At 47.7% G+C, this 15,145-nt stretch overlaps 1 long non-coding RNA gene across 2 annotated transcripts; it reads right to left on the bottom strand.

Annotated features, from left to right (window-relative positions):
• Nucleotides 1-9,993: 9,993 nt before the first annotated feature.
• LOC113923554 lies at nt 9,994-15,038 on the bottom strand. 2 transcript variants are annotated; one of them, XR_003520365.1, is made up of 3 exons: nt 14,649-15,038; nt 10,575-10,764; nt 9,994-10,199 (listed from the first exon to the last, which is right to left on the bottom strand). It is a non-coding gene; the product is annotated as an uncharacterized LOC113923554 (long non-coding RNA). The 2 variants fall into 2 exon arrangements; XR_003520366.1 differs by having other exon boundaries at nt 14,750-15,038.
• Between the last annotated feature and the right edge of the window lie 107 nt (nt 15,039-15,145).

Below are 15,145 nucleotides of genomic sequence, written 5' to 3'. Positions count from 1 at the left end.
GTTGCTCTGCAGGCCCAGAAATGCTATAAATTCTTAATCTAAGGCACAGCCCAGGGACTTTCTATAATTATGCTAAAAGAATCGCTAACCTCTTGTAGCCACAGGGCTGAGGGAGCCAAAAATCAGACTCAAAGTTTGAGCAGTACTTTAATAAATTATGGTATCAGTTGGATTAATATCTTTTAAAGATTTTATTTACTTATTTGCCAGAGAGAGAGTACAAGCAGGGGGAGTGGCAGAGGGAGAGGGAGAAGCAGGCTCCCCGCTGAGCAACGAGCCCGATGAGGGACTCAATCCCAGGACCCCAGGACCACAACCCAAGCAGAAGGCCAACGCCCAACCGACTGAGCCACCCAGGCGCCCTAGCCTCACCATTTTTAAAAAAAAGACTTATTTATTTATTCATTCATTCATTTATTCATTTATTTATTTATTTGAGAAAGAGCACAAGAGAGTGCATGCGCACACATGCAAGCATAAGAGTTGGGGAAGGGGCAGAGGGAGGGAATCTTCAAGCAGAGACCGCACTGAGTGTGAGCCCAATGCTGGGCTTGATCTCACTACCCATGAGATCACGACCCAAGCCGAAACCAAGAGTTGGTCACTTAACCAACCAACTGAGCCACCTGGGCACCACAACCTCACCATTTCTTAGGTGAAAGTTAGGGCAGTGATAAGGGAAGAATAGGCTTCTCACAAGTTCAGTGAGGTTTACAGTACTCCTTTTTTTTTTTTTAAGATTTTTATTTATTTATTGAGAGAAAGAATGATAGAGAGAGAGCATGAGAGGGGGAAGGGTCAGAGGGAGAAGCAGGCTCCCTCCTGAGCAGGGAGCCCGATGCGGGACTTGATCCCAGGACTCCAGGATCATGACTTGAGCCAAAGGCAGTCGCTTAACCAACTGAGCCACCCAGGCGCCCGGTTTACAGTACTCCTAACCACAGTCATCCTCATGTGTCTGAGGAGTCAGCTTGTGCTTGAAGACCCCTTAGAGACTCTGGAGCCAGTCTCCTGCAAAAAAGGAAGCCAATCCCACTGGTGGTGGCTCTGGGCCTACTACTGGAACTGTGGCCCTCAACCTTAGCTGCCCTCTGTAATCACCTAGGGAATCTTCAGGCTCACTGGATCTCTGGATTGCATGCCCAGAAATTTTGACCTAATTGGTCTGGGGTCCAATTTAATTTGGGTCTTAGCAGCTCCCAAAGAGATTCTAACTTGCAGCCAAGACTGAAAACTACATACTGAATTAGAGCTAAAACACAGGATGTCCAAAGGTCAGATTACAACATAAAACCCAGGAGCAGCCTCATATGCAAAAGAATTTGCAAGATTTAGTTAATTCACACCAGCAACATACATTATTTGGCATTCTTCTGCATAGGAAATTTGTTTCTTCTTTCCCATTTATTTATTTTTTCAATCACTTATATCAGTATGATTCATGGATATTTACTTTATATTTGGGGTTATAATCCAATACTACTCTTATTGCTCAGATTGCTCCAGTTTTAGCCATTAGGAGCTCTTTCAGTTGGCTTCTCTGTGCCTTTGACACCCCCAGCATTGTGGGGTTTGTTTTTCAGTACTTCCTTAACTTTCTGGCACTACGAGATGCTCCAGGCTTATTGTCACCAGCTAGACCCCAAGACCTTTTACTGCCCACCTGCTTGTATTCACTGACCTGTGTCTCACATCTTTTCTTAAACTCTTCTTTCTAGCTTACCTCTTAACTCAGGCAAATGGAAAGCGAAACTGCCCCTCTTATCCACAGCAACTGCCTTGACAAGACCCCTAGCCAACCCAGACCAATTTGAACTTAACCCCTGAATCACACTTGTGCCGATGGACCATGGAATGACCTGCAGAATGACCGACAACTACCTTTACCTCATTATAATACTAAAATCTCCGCCCAAGGAGGAGCACAAGCCTCATTTGCATAACATACACTGTGTGTAGGAGCATGTTTCCTTAAGACGCATGCACAACCTTATGTCTGTCTCTACGTGAGATGACAAGTCTTCCCTATCTAAATATTCATCCTAACCCTAAATAAAAGGAATCCACTCACCCTTGCTTGGGAAGTCACCGCCTTGGAAGTCATTCCCTGTGATCTTCTTTTTCTTAAGATTTTATTTATTTGACAGAGAGAGACACAGCGGGAGAGGGAACACAAGCAGGGGGAGTGGGAGAGGGAGAAGCAGGCTTCCCACGGAGCAGGGAGCCCGATGCGGGGCTCAATCCCAGGACCCTGGGATCATGACCTGAGCCGAAGGCAGACGCTTAACAACTGGGCCACCCAGGCACCCCATGTGATCTTATGTGCTGCAAATAAAAGGGTTTTTTGGTGTGACAACTCAACCTGGTGCAGTTTCTGACTCACCACGAGGCAAACTCATGTTGGTTGGGTTACATTATCTTGCACATTTCTTGTCCCAGTCTTAGAATCACCCATTTCTCCAAGGGTCCCTCGTTCCTTTTATTGCAGAATGGTATTTGAAACCAAGATCTGAGAGCTAGGTGTAATTTTTATATCCTACTACACTACAAAAAAAAAAAAAAGACCCAAATAAAAAAATCTGTTAGAGGGGCTTCTCCCTCTCCCTCTGCCTGCTCCTCCTGCTTGTGCTCCTAGGTCCCGCACACGCAGGTGCTCTCTCTCAAATAAATAAAATCTTAAAAAATAATCTGTCCCCAGGGCCAACCTCCCCAGATTGGCACACCCAACCTTGGAATCCCTTCCCTTTCCTGGCTGTCCTGTGAGAGTCAGAGTTGGAGGCTGTCCTGACCATCACTTGTTTGGTGGCCTTCCTTCAGGCTCTGGTGGGCATTGATAAAACAAACAAATAAGAGTGCAGTAAGTGCCCAAAGAGAAGAAAGTTAAAAGTTCACAGAGGAAGGAGAAACTAATGCAGTGGGGAGGACTGGAACGAATTTGGAGCCTTGAGAGCAGCTCAGGAAGTACTGCTTGAGAGCAGACGCCATGGCTGACATGCTCTTGGTACCCCTGACCAACCTGCTGCCTGGCCAACAGCAGAACTCCATCAGCACCTGCTGGTGGTTCTACTGCACTGAGCTCAGAGCAGCCCACAGAATATTTGCAGAGCCCTCAATTCGGAATGCCTGAAATAGTTCTCCAGCCCTGCTGCTTGTTCTAGGCAAAAGAATCCCGCAAAGTTTCTGATGCTTAAGAATTTACTCTGGGGGCGCCTGGGGGCTCAGTCGTTAAGCGTCTGCCTTTGGCTCAGGTCATGATCCCAGGGTCCTGGAATCAAGCCCCGCATCGGGCTCCCTGCTCAGCGGGAAGCCTGCTTCTCCCTCTCCCACTCCCTCTGCTTGTGTTCCTGCTCTCACTGTCTCTCTCTGTCAAATAAATAAATAAAATCTTTAAAAAAAAAAATTTACTCTGTGTGCCAGGGAGCCTGGCTGGTTCGGTTGGAAGAGCATGAGACTCTTGGTGACTTCGAGCTCCACATTGGGTGTAGGGATTATTAAAAATAAATAAATAACTTTTTTAAAAAAAGAATTTACTGTGTGCCTTCTGCGGGGGGGCGGGGATTTTTATACCATTTATACCATTTTTATACCATTCTTGGTAGCACTTAAGCAGCATTTGAGAGATTATTTTGGAGGTGAAGTCGTCAAATGGGTCCTAAAGTCACCTATGCAACCTGATAAACTCTGGGAGTGAGCTGGACTGAAAGGATGGAGAGAGTACAGAAAAGAGCTAAGTCAAGGCCCTCAGTCATGGGGACTGAGACAAACCCAACCAAGACAAAATCTGGAGCAGCAGGCTCCCCGGTCAGAAGGTTCAACCAGTTGCTGTAGCAGTTGGGAGGTGATGACCCCTGGCTGCAGTGGAGGGTGGAGGGTGTGGGGAAAGAACTTTAAGTTCTTCATAGGAGGCACTCCTGTAAGCAGCTGACCACTAACAAAAACACTAATGCGGCATAGCCCAGATAACTGCTGGGGAATAACAAGTAAACCAGCTTGGCAGAAGAAAGGATAAGCAGGTAACTGGAGCCTGGGAAGCTTCTGGAACAGGACTCTTGAAGCTGGGCCTGGACAAATTTCATGGCCTGGAGCCTGAAACCGGGTGCAAAACTGGGAGATCGTGTGCATTTTTCAGGGCACAGAATTAACAGAGCATATCTTTTTCTCAAAGGTTAACCCTACTGTGGAGTCTCTGCAAAGTCAGGAGACCCACTGCAGCTTCTGGGCAGAGTGAGATAAAATTGAGACGCTGCCTGGGATCAGACCTTGCAGTTTATCAAAAGAGCCCGAAGTGGCGTGGCCCCTAACTCACAGCTTCCTCCTACAACCCTTTTGGGAGGGGGAGGGGGAATGGTATGAATTACCCTCGTTTTACCAAAACTGACACATAATTCCCTTTCCACAATCCCGGGGTCCTCCGGGAGGTATCTCTGTGATTCCAGAGGAGAGGATGCACACAGCCTCAGGTGAGTTTGGGAGACTCTAAATATTCATTCTGTAGGGAACACCCGCGACCCTGGACCATGGGCCGCGGGAAGCGACGGCCTGGGGAAGCCAAGGGCGCACAGCTAATTATAAGTGCGATTACTGCCTCATCGTAGAGTGCTGTTTGGGGTAGCCAAGGAATCTGGGGGCGGGGAAGGGGTTCCGGGTTCAGAAGCCTCAAGTTTGTTGGGTACATCAGCTTCAGCGAGACGGAGGAAGCAAAGCAGAAGTGAGCGCGAGACGTGAGCGCAGCAAAGACGTGCAGGAAATCGTGCATCTGGCAGCAAAGGCCCGGGTAGCGCGATGCGTGGCTGGGTGGGCACTGCAGCTCGGGACGCGCCACCAGGCGGCCTTGGGCGCCCAGAGCCCGCTCCTGACCGCGGGTTCGCGCCCACACTTACTTCCTGGAGCTTCACAGGCCGTACCCCGATGGACTCAGCGGGCGGGAGGCGTGGAGGCGCCAGGTGTCCACACCATTGGGGCAGGCGCAGTGCCGGCTAAGCCCTTTTGGACTCAAACATCTCAGATAAAGAGATCAAAGCCCAGGCGGGAGTGGAAGGGCCAATCCTGCCGCCGCTAGCGGGTCCCCAACGGCTCGAGAGCTAAGCGCGGGACAGCAGAGCCAGTGCGCTCAGGGGAAGGCAGCCCCCCACGCACTCTTGGGCCGCTGCAGCTCCTGGACTGTCCTTTGCTCATCACCCCACATCCGCTCCCCGGGCCGCGGCCGGACAGTCCCGCTTGGTCCCCGGGCCATCGATCAGTCTTGGAAGTGCTGGCGAGGTCATCCGCACAACAAAGGCGGCCCCAAACGGCGCCTTCTGTCTTGTAAATATCAGGTCCAGCCCCCAGACAAAGTGGAGCCCCGGGTAGAAGCTGCCGGAGGCACCCGCCCCCGCTCCACTCCCCACCCCCACAACTCCGGAGCTCTTTCATTTGAAATGTTAATGTTTCGAAGCTTCCTTCTAGGCCGGGATCTGTCTCATTGAAAGGCGGCTGAAACCTCTGGGATTAATAAACAAACCGGCATTTGGCTTGGGCGGGAACAGGGTAAACATTTGTCCGTCTAAAAAAGAGAGGCAGGTGTGCGTAAGACAAACGCGGGTAAATTATTACACAGCCCCGGCTACTGGCTTTAAAAAGACTGCTTTGTGCACCGATTCCAGGATTTGGAGAAGTTTTCCCGACGAAGAGACCCTTATTTGCACCCTCCAGGCTGAGGGCCCCGGCTGCACTGCCTTCCTCCCCCGCCTGGCACTGAGAAATCCAGGTCGCAGGTGGAGAGCCCGCGGGGCCGCGCTCGGGCGGAGCCAAGCCCAGGCCCCGCCCAGGTCCTCCTACGCTATCGTCCTGCTGCGCTGGAGCCCCGCCCTCAGTTCCACCGCCAAGCGGCCGCTAGGGTTCTGAGTGTCCTCGGGTAGCCCTGACCACGGCGAGGTTGGGTGTCTCTTGGCGGGTAGGCCTGAGTGTAACACGCTCGGCTACCGCGCCTGCGGAGGACCCAGGGGGGCTCATAGCGGGTGCTTTTCAAAAGTCTTGGCGTGAGTTTCCCTGTCCATATTCGATAGTTTGTCAGGGCTATTGCCAAAATATTATCAAGTCGGATTCCTTGCCCAGCCCAGCTGCTAGCGATGATAATAGTACCCGAGGTCACTTTGGGAGCGCTGACACTCTGCCATGCACCACTGTTCCAAACCCTTCACATGGATAAGCTGTGATGATACAAACCATCGACTTGCTCCTTTCTAGAACGGGGACGTCATGTCCTCGCCACCTGTCCTCGCAGGGTGAGAGCAAATTGGAGCATGTGCCCCCACGGGATTTGGGGTCCCAATTGTGCAGGTCTGACTCCACGTGCCCCGGGAATCGTGTGTGCTGGGGAGGGGCTATGGAGGTGACCGAGGCGGCATTGTGGGCCTGGAACACAGCCAGGTCCCCACAATTTCCCCAACTTCAGTATTCTTTAATCCACTAAATCCTCCCAGGCACAGCCTGGTCTTCCAAAAGCTTTTGCCTCAAGCTGGGAAAACCCAATAAAGGAATGATCATTTTTCAACCATGGGAGCCAGCAACATTCATACATAATGAAGCAAGTCACACAAAGGAAAGAATTCTTTCCCATTCTCCTGGGAGAGGCCCCTCAGCCTAGGGAATCTTCAGAGCTGCCCAACTGCCCAAACTATGGGCCAGCCTTGGGGGGGGCATACAGAGGGGCGGGGGTTCACTGAGGAGCCCTCCTACCCACCCAAAGCCTGGAGTTGTCACCTGAGGAAATGCCAGCCCAGGTTATTCCTAAGCATTTCTTACAAATTCCAGTTACTGCATTTCCTCTGCCCTGAGTGCCACTTGTGGATCCCCTGGTCCAGATGAGTGACACAGAGAAGGGAGAAGGAACAGCTTCTAGCAGAAGACCACCCCTCTGGATAACACCTGGATGCTGTCAGAGGACCCAATGGACAGGGTGGGAAGAGATTGTACATCACCTGGTTAAGATAAGGTGCTTTGGCCTTGGATTGGTAAATAAGCTTGGCCTTGTAAACACCCATCTACCCCTCCACCCTCAGTGCTCAGAGATACATGATCTCCCAGGTTTGTTACACCTTCCCGCAGGTACTAGACCATTGACTCCAACATGATCTCTTCCTTTAAACTTACTGACCTGAGGTCTCAAACAGATCCTTACTCCTCCAGGCAGGCCTGGGCCTCGGGCTGGAAAGGACAGCAAAAGAATAGGGTTCCTCTACTTGGTGTGATGTTAAAGACCCAGGGTAGCATATGCTTCGTGCCTGTGACCTATGGATAAAAACAGTCACCTGTGAAGTAGCTGAGTGATCTTGGGCAAGTCATTTACTTTGTTCAGTATTCCTTAAGTTTCCATTGGCAAAGTGATCAGAAGTAGAACATTCCTGGGATGCCTTGGTGGCATAGTTGTTTAAGCATCTGACTCTGGATCTCAGGGTTGTGAATTCAAGCCCTGTGTTGGACCCCGGCGTGGAGCCTACTTAAAAAACAATAATAAAATAAAGTAAAATGAAATGAAATGAAAGAAATAGAACATTCCTGGAAAGGAGGAGATGTGGGGAAATCTGCATTGTAAACTCAGCACCCGGAAGCCTTCTCACACGTTCTCTTGAGGCTCCGCTGTATGATGGTAGAGAGGGAACTCTCCTTGCCACGCTGTCATCTGGCCTGGAAGTGAAATATCTGAAACTGAATCACCCTGGCATCCTGGCTTGGGTGAGCGGCAGTCAGAGGCAGATTGGCTTTCAGAGCAGGTGACAGCCCAGTGGCCTGTCTCCTATCACTGGAGGCAGGCAGTCAGCTAACACCACCTCACTGCTGGGATGGATCTTGCTCCCAGCATGGTATCCCACCACCTCTTGCCTGGGAGATGAGCCCGAGCAGATCTTCACTGACATTAAATAGCCTTGTTCTGCTCCCACTGTTTCCATCTCAAGGATATCAATCCCTAGCCTGCCTGTGGCTATCAGACTTCTTTTTCAACATTTCCATATCCATTTTCCAAACTTACTTAGAAAGAGGCACAAAGCTCCAGTATGACCAAACCTCCATATGCCCGGTTTTCTGTATCTACTTTTATTTTTTAAAAGATTTTATTTATTTGAGAGAGAGAGAGAGAGAGCAGGCACGAGCTGGGGGGAGGGGCAGCGGCAGAGGGAGAAGCAGGCTCCTGGCTGAGCAGGAAGCCTGATATGGGGCTCCATCCCAGGACCCTGGAATCATGACCTGAGCTGAAGGCAGATGCTTGACCAACTGAGCCACCCAGGAGCCCCTGTATCTACTTTTAATTTAGAATTTACAGAAACAAGGTATAGAGGATGATTGACTACATGGGAGGGTGTATGACTCGCTGGGTTCCACAAGTGGAGAGGGAGAAGGACTTTCCAGGTGGAGGGGGCTACATGAGTGAGGCAGTGGAAGCCTAAGACCATTGGCTTGTCTGGTATAGCTGGAGAAGAGATGAATTGGAAACAGGGGCGGGGTAAAGTGGCAGCGACTACAAACACCAGAGCCAATCCCAGTGGATGTGAACTTATACTGGTAGACAGTGGGGCGTCAAGGAACCCGTTTTAAAAGAGGAAAGTGGTTTGTTAAATTTATGTTTTAGGTCATTTTGGTAGCTGTGCAAGGGTGAATTCATTTTTAAAAATAGATTTTTTTTAATCACAGTTTTAGGTTCACAGAAAAATTGAGCATGTAATAGAGAGAATTCTCATATATTTCCCTTCCCTTCCCAAGTTTATTATTATTGTCTTGAATTAGTGCGGTATATTTGCTACAGTCAATGAACCAACATGATGCATTAACTAAAGTCCATAGTTTACGTTAGGCTTCACTCTTTGTACACTTCTATGGGTTTTGACAAATGTATAATATCATGTACCCACAGTTATGGTATCAGACAGAATCATTTCATCTCCCTAAAAATTCCCCTGCACTTCACCTATTCATTATTCCCCCCTTGTTCCCTGTTAAGGTCCTTGGCAACCACCAACTGCTACAGCTCCTTTCTGTTAGTGTGGGATTCAATCCCAGAACCCTGGGATCGTGACCTGAGCCAAAGGCAGATGCTTAACCAATTGAGCCATGCAAGGGTCCCTCAGTAAGCCTTTAAAAAATCTTTTCCTTTGGTAAATATTTGCTGAAATTCTGTATCAATATTGTTTGATAGAAATATAACCAAGGTCACAAACTTGCTTTTTCTAGTAGCCACTTTAAAAAAGGCAAAAAGAAACAGATAAAATTAATTTTAATAACATATTCTACTTAATATATTCAAAATATTATCATTTCAGCATTTAATCAGTGTAAAATTGAGATACTTTTATTCTTTTATTGTGTGTGTACCAAGCCTTTTAATACGAAATTCAGTGTGCATTTTATATTTTCAGCACATCTCCACTTGGACTAGTCACATTTCCAGTGCTCAGTGAACACACGAAGCAGGACAGAGTGCTGGGTGCGGAGGGTACAGCAGGGAACAAAATGGACAAAGTTTCTGTCCTCACATAGTTGACAGTCTAGTACGGGAAACCCATAACAAAGAAGTAAACAAATCTTTTATTTTATTTTTTTAAAAGATTTTATTTATTTATTTGAGAGAGAGAATGAGATAGAGAGAGCATGAGAGGGGGGAGGATCCGAGGGAGAAGCAGACTCCGAGGGAGAAGCAGACTCCCTGCTGAGCAGGGAGCCCGATGCGGGACTCGATCCTGGGACTCCAGGATCATGACCTGAGCCCAAGGCAGTCGCTCAACCAACTGAGCCACCCAGGAGCCCCTAAACAAATCATTTTAGAGAGTGATGTGTTAGTCTGTGGTATTATAGACTGGGAAGCTGAGTTAGTTTGCCTGGGTAGTCAGGAAAGCTTTTCTGAGGCTGAGAACCAAAGGAGGAGGCATTAACCATCAATTATCTATTGCCACAATAACGCAGTATAACAAACCACTCCAAAAGGCAGAGGCTTAACATAATAACTATTTATTATTGCTCATGAGTCTAAAGTCATCTGGGCAGTTGGTCTGGCCCGAGGTGGGCTCACACATGCAACCGTGGGCAGCTGCAGGTCAGGTAGGTGGGTATGCTAATCCTGGCTTGGTTTGCATGTTCGGGGTCTGGTGGCTGGTGACTGGTATAGGATGACCTCAGCTCTTTTCCATGTGGCTTCTCATCCTCCAGCAGGCTAGCCCAGGCCTGTTCTCCTGGTGGAGGCAGGGATCCAAGAGAGAATGTGGAAGCATTCGAGTTTTCATAAGACTCAAGCTCAGAACTGTATCACTTCTGCCATGTTCTTTGGGCCAACCCAAGTTACAAGGCTAGCCCAGATTCTTTGAAGGGCAGCAAAGTCACATTACAAAAGGTGTGCATACAGGGAGGGATGGAAAATTCAGGCGATTTTGCAATTTTGTGATTGATCTTCCATATTACTTAAAAGGCTTTCAATTCCACCAGGAAGTTATAAAAAAAGTTCTAAATTTCTATGGGCCCCATAAAATATCCTCAAAATATAAAAATGAAAATAGAACTACAGGAGGAAATTGACACAATTACTCTTAGAGTGGGAGGTTTCAGCATACCTTTTGCTATTATTGATAGGCCAAGTACACACAAAAAATTAGTGAAGATATAGAAGAGTTGAACACATTTCTGAGGTATTCAGTCAACAGATGTTTACAGCATACTTTGTGTGTGTGAGGCCCTATTCTAGGTGTGCTGGGCATCTGGCAGTGAACAATTCAACAGTCCCTTCCTTGGAGAGTTTATAGTCTAGTGGAAGGAAACAAATAATAAACAAATAGGTAAAACAAACATGAAGACAACCATGAAGAAAAACAACAGGGAGGGGATATGGAGTGCTTGGCTGTTAGGGTGGGGGATTTAACTAAAATAGCACAGTCAGGGTAGGCGCTACCAAGGAGACACCTGAGTGGAGGCCTAAGAGGTGAGTGAGTGAGTCAGGTGCTTATCTCCAGGACTCGTGGAGGGAACAGAGGCCCTAAAGCAGGAGCTGGTTTGGCAGGTTCTAGCAGTAGCTGAGGCAGGCTTGGTGTAAGGTGGGAAGGGATAGGAGTATCAGGGGCCCAATCACCCATGGCTTTATAGGCCACAAGATGGACTTTCGATTTTAGTCTTGGTGATGGGAAGCCCCAGGAGGGTTTTTGTTGGGGGGAGGAAGGATACCGGAGAGCATTAGGGGTGAGGACCCCAGGGGGAAAGATGGCTGTTTGGAGATGAGGGTCAGGTAGCCAGACTTTTAGAGGTTGCTGGGTACCAGTCCTTGTCAGGCAACATGTCCGCAGGGAATTTTCCTTGCTTTGCCTTTCAACTACCTAGACAGCAGGTATTCCCCAAAGGATGTCACAATCTCTGGAGAACATATTCCAATTATGCTGAAAAACAACATAATTGTGATTATAGTAGTATTCATCTTCTTAATTCTCAGACTGAAAACCTATCCAAAGCAAAAACAAAAGGTAACTCCAGAAAGCACTCCTCTCCCCCTTGGGAAAACCCAGTCAACTATTTATGGTGGTACAGGTTATATGAAACCATTGTCAGTTTCAAGTCTCTCTCAAGATACAATCTTACATGAAAGAAGGAAATAAATGGGGAGCAGTTAAACAAGTATTTGTTGAGCGCCTACTATGTGCAACACACTCTTCTATGTGCTAAGGTTTTAGCAGATGATCCCTCCCCTCAGAGGGAAGATAAATATATAACATAAACACAAAAACATGTGATATATTAGATGAGATAAATGCCCTTAAGAAAAATTAAGTAGAAATAATGTGCATTTTTGGACTGGTGTGTTACAATTTATTTTTTATTTTTATATTTTTAAAGACTTCCATTTATTTGAGAGCACAAGCAGGCAGAGGCGCAGAGGGAGAGAGAGAGAAGTAGGCTCCTCACTGAGCAGGGAGTCCGGCTTGGGGGGCTCAGTCCCAGGACTCCAGGATCATGACCAGAGCCCAAGGCAGCCACTTAACCGCTTAACCAACTGAGTCACCCAGGCGCTCTGATTATTACAATTTAAATAAAATAGGCTTGGGGGTGGTTTGGAATAGACTAATTGAAAAGAGAGAAGGGTTGGGGAGTATCAGGGAGGTAAGGGCAGGGCTTGGCTCTCATCTTGTAGGGGCCCTGTAACACAACCACTACAGTGTGCAAGTTTACGATTTATAATTTTACTCCCCCATCCTAAGGCAAGGACAAATTTCCTGTAACCAATGTAGTAATTTCTGACTTCTAGTTCTCTGAATTCTGTAAATTGGGATACATCTTACTACCCATTATCAGAAAAAGATTACACAGCTCCATTTAGCAACTCCAGTTGTGACAAGTCCCACGCCTGGGCTAGAACAAAGACCCAATGATGGCAGGACAGATTCTTTGATTAGTTTTCTTGGCAGGATTTTCTTTTTTCAGCTGAAGCGAAGTATTAGTCCACCTGAGTGGAGCTGCCTGAAGGCCCAGTCTGGACTTCCTCCAGGAGGGGGCCCTAGAATAGGCAGTCTTTAGCGTGAGGCGCAGGAGAGCAGGGAGCCCTAGCACAGCTCTGTTCGGGACTCATATACTAGCTTCCACAGATTAAACACACATGCACTATTTTCTCCTTTTCAAATCATGTACCATTTTCTATTAGATTCAACAGTGTCTATAAGTAATAATGGGTATTCAGTGTTTAAGAAAATGGGGATGTCTGGGTGGCTCAGTTGCTTGAGCACCTGCTTTCAGCTCAGGTCATGATCCTGGGGTCCTGGGATTGAGTCCTGCACGGGGCTCCTTGCTCAGTGGGGAGCCTGTTTCTCCCTTGGCTGGCTGCTCCCCCTGCTTGTGTGCTCTCTCTCTCTGACAAATAAACCTTAAAAAAAAAAAAAGAAAATGTTTGATTTCCTCATTAGTTACCATAACTTGAGCAAATGCCAACCTCTCAATTTCCTCACCTGTAAAACAGGGATAACAAGCAGGGATGCAAATGAAGAGTCTGGCATCATACCTGATGTATAATAGGTTCTTAATGTTCACTCCCTCCCTTCCCCCATCTTAACAAAAAAGATTAGAGTTTAGGTATACCTATAGGTATCCTTTAAAAATTAGGGCTTGTCAACCTTTAATGTGTGGACCAGTTACCTGGCGAATCTTGTTAAAAGTGCAGATTCTGATTCAGTGGAGTTGGGGACAGGGATTCTGTATTCCCAATAAGCTTCCAGATTATGCCATGCTGCGGACCTGGAATCACTCTTTGAGTAGCAAGAATTTACCACTACACAAATTCCAACAACATAGCTACTGCACAAAAAGCCCCTAAACGGGCTCTGTGGATTGTCTCTTTCTATAAAAAATTAACTCTTCTATTTGAGCCTCATGTGGAGTCACTGACCCAGCCAAGTAACCAGGCCAGGTCATAAAGAATACATCCTGTGGTCCAGGAGGGTTCACAGCACCACTTCTGCAGGAAGATCCTGGAATTGTCTCTCCTCCACTTTTGGCTTTTTGATCTTAGCCTTTACTTCTGATGATAATTACCCCTTAATTAGCACCCACCACTCTGTCATCTAAATAATTATGGTAAGTGTGGCTTGCACCTCTGCTAGCAATCTCTAAACAAACTGATAAAATAAGATCCTATGCTGATTTTTTTAAAAGACAAAACTGACCCAAATACAAGGCATGCACATACTGCCCACAGTGGAATACACAGACCTGTTATAACTTCCAGTCACATAAGCTATCAAAAGTTGATTCATTTAGAAACAATCAAGAGAAAGTATTGTGATATCTGGGAAATTGTAAATGTCAGAACATAAATTTTGCAAGGAGTATTGCAAAAGTAATACAAGTCAGCCATGCTAAAATCCACCTTAAATTTCTATTGGGAAGGGCTGCAGGATCTCTGAACTATTTTTTTTTTTATTCGGAGTTTCCTGAATATATTGGAGAAATCTGGTTAACTTCTGGGTGCATTCAAAGCAAATTATCCTATTGTGGAAGAAGGGGCGGAGTTTTCACTAGGAGCAATTAGTTTTCTAATTTCCCAGGTGTATTTCCATTAATCATGCACCGAACAGCAGGGCTGTCCAAGCCAGATGAATCATGCACCTCTCTTAGCACGAACTGATTGTACTACTTTTTAGAACGCCGTTTTCCCCCTGCAGCTTTTAAAAAAAGACAAAACTCCCAAATTTCCAACTTTCTGAATAGGTAATACACTGATCTGGAAGAAGAACCCAAACAGCACAAAGGAGTGTACAATGTAAAATGACACTTTTCTCCCTTATCTCCCACCTCCCTGTCCTCCCCAGAGGCAATCACTGGTTCATTTCTCTAAACTTTTCATTATGGAAAATTTCAAACATTAGAGAGACTGGAATAATAAGCCCTTCTGTACGCATCACGCAACAATGGAAAAACACCCCGCTGCTTTGTTTTATTCTCCCTCCCTCGGTATTTGTATGAGTTATTTTTCAAGTAAATCCCAAACTTGAAATCATTTTACCCGTCAAAACTTTAGTCTTTTTTTTTTTGAGTTCTTACATAACCACATTACCGTTATCACACCCAACAAGGTTAATGGTAATTCCTTAATACCATCCAGTATTCTCGGGGTCACTTTTAACCGGTGCGGGACAGACCCGAGAACTACGTACGGGCCGAGGGGTCGGAGGGGGAGCATTTAAAGCTGGAACCGACATCACTCGCGGCGTTAGGTGCCCAACGCTCCGGGCTTCCCGGTTCCCGCAGTCGTTACCTGCGCCGGGCCAGCACCCGCCAGGCCAGGTTGGAGGGCGGTTCCGAGCCGCGAGCTCCCCGCCTCCCCGCTCTCGGGCCGCGGCCCCAGCAGGCCTGGCGCAGCTGCACAGCCCACCGTCCCTAGACACCGGCGGGTCCCTCGGGGGGAAACGATTGACACAGCTGCCTGCACTGCGCCCCCCGGCTCTCCCCCGCGGCACCTGCGTCTCCCGGCCGGGCCGGGAGCTGGAATTGGCTCCCGAGCCCAGGCGGGTCAGGCCCGCCACGACCGCTACTCCCGCTACCCGCTCCCGCGCCCGGTTCCGAGCAAAGCGACCTCGCGGACCCGGACTACAACTCCCGTCGGGCGCCGCGGCCGGGCCAATGGCGGGCGCCGGAGCATGCGGGGAGTGGC

The sequence above is a fragment of the Zalophus californianus genome, chromosome 15 (assembly GCF_009762305.2).
Source record: "Zalophus californianus isolate mZalCal1 chromosome 15, mZalCal1.pri.v2, whole genome shotgun sequence".
In the NCBI taxonomy this organism is placed as follows: Eukaryota; Metazoa; Chordata; class Mammalia; order Carnivora; family Otariidae; genus Zalophus; species Zalophus californianus.
This window is presented reverse-complemented; position numbering and strand designations above follow the sequence as displayed.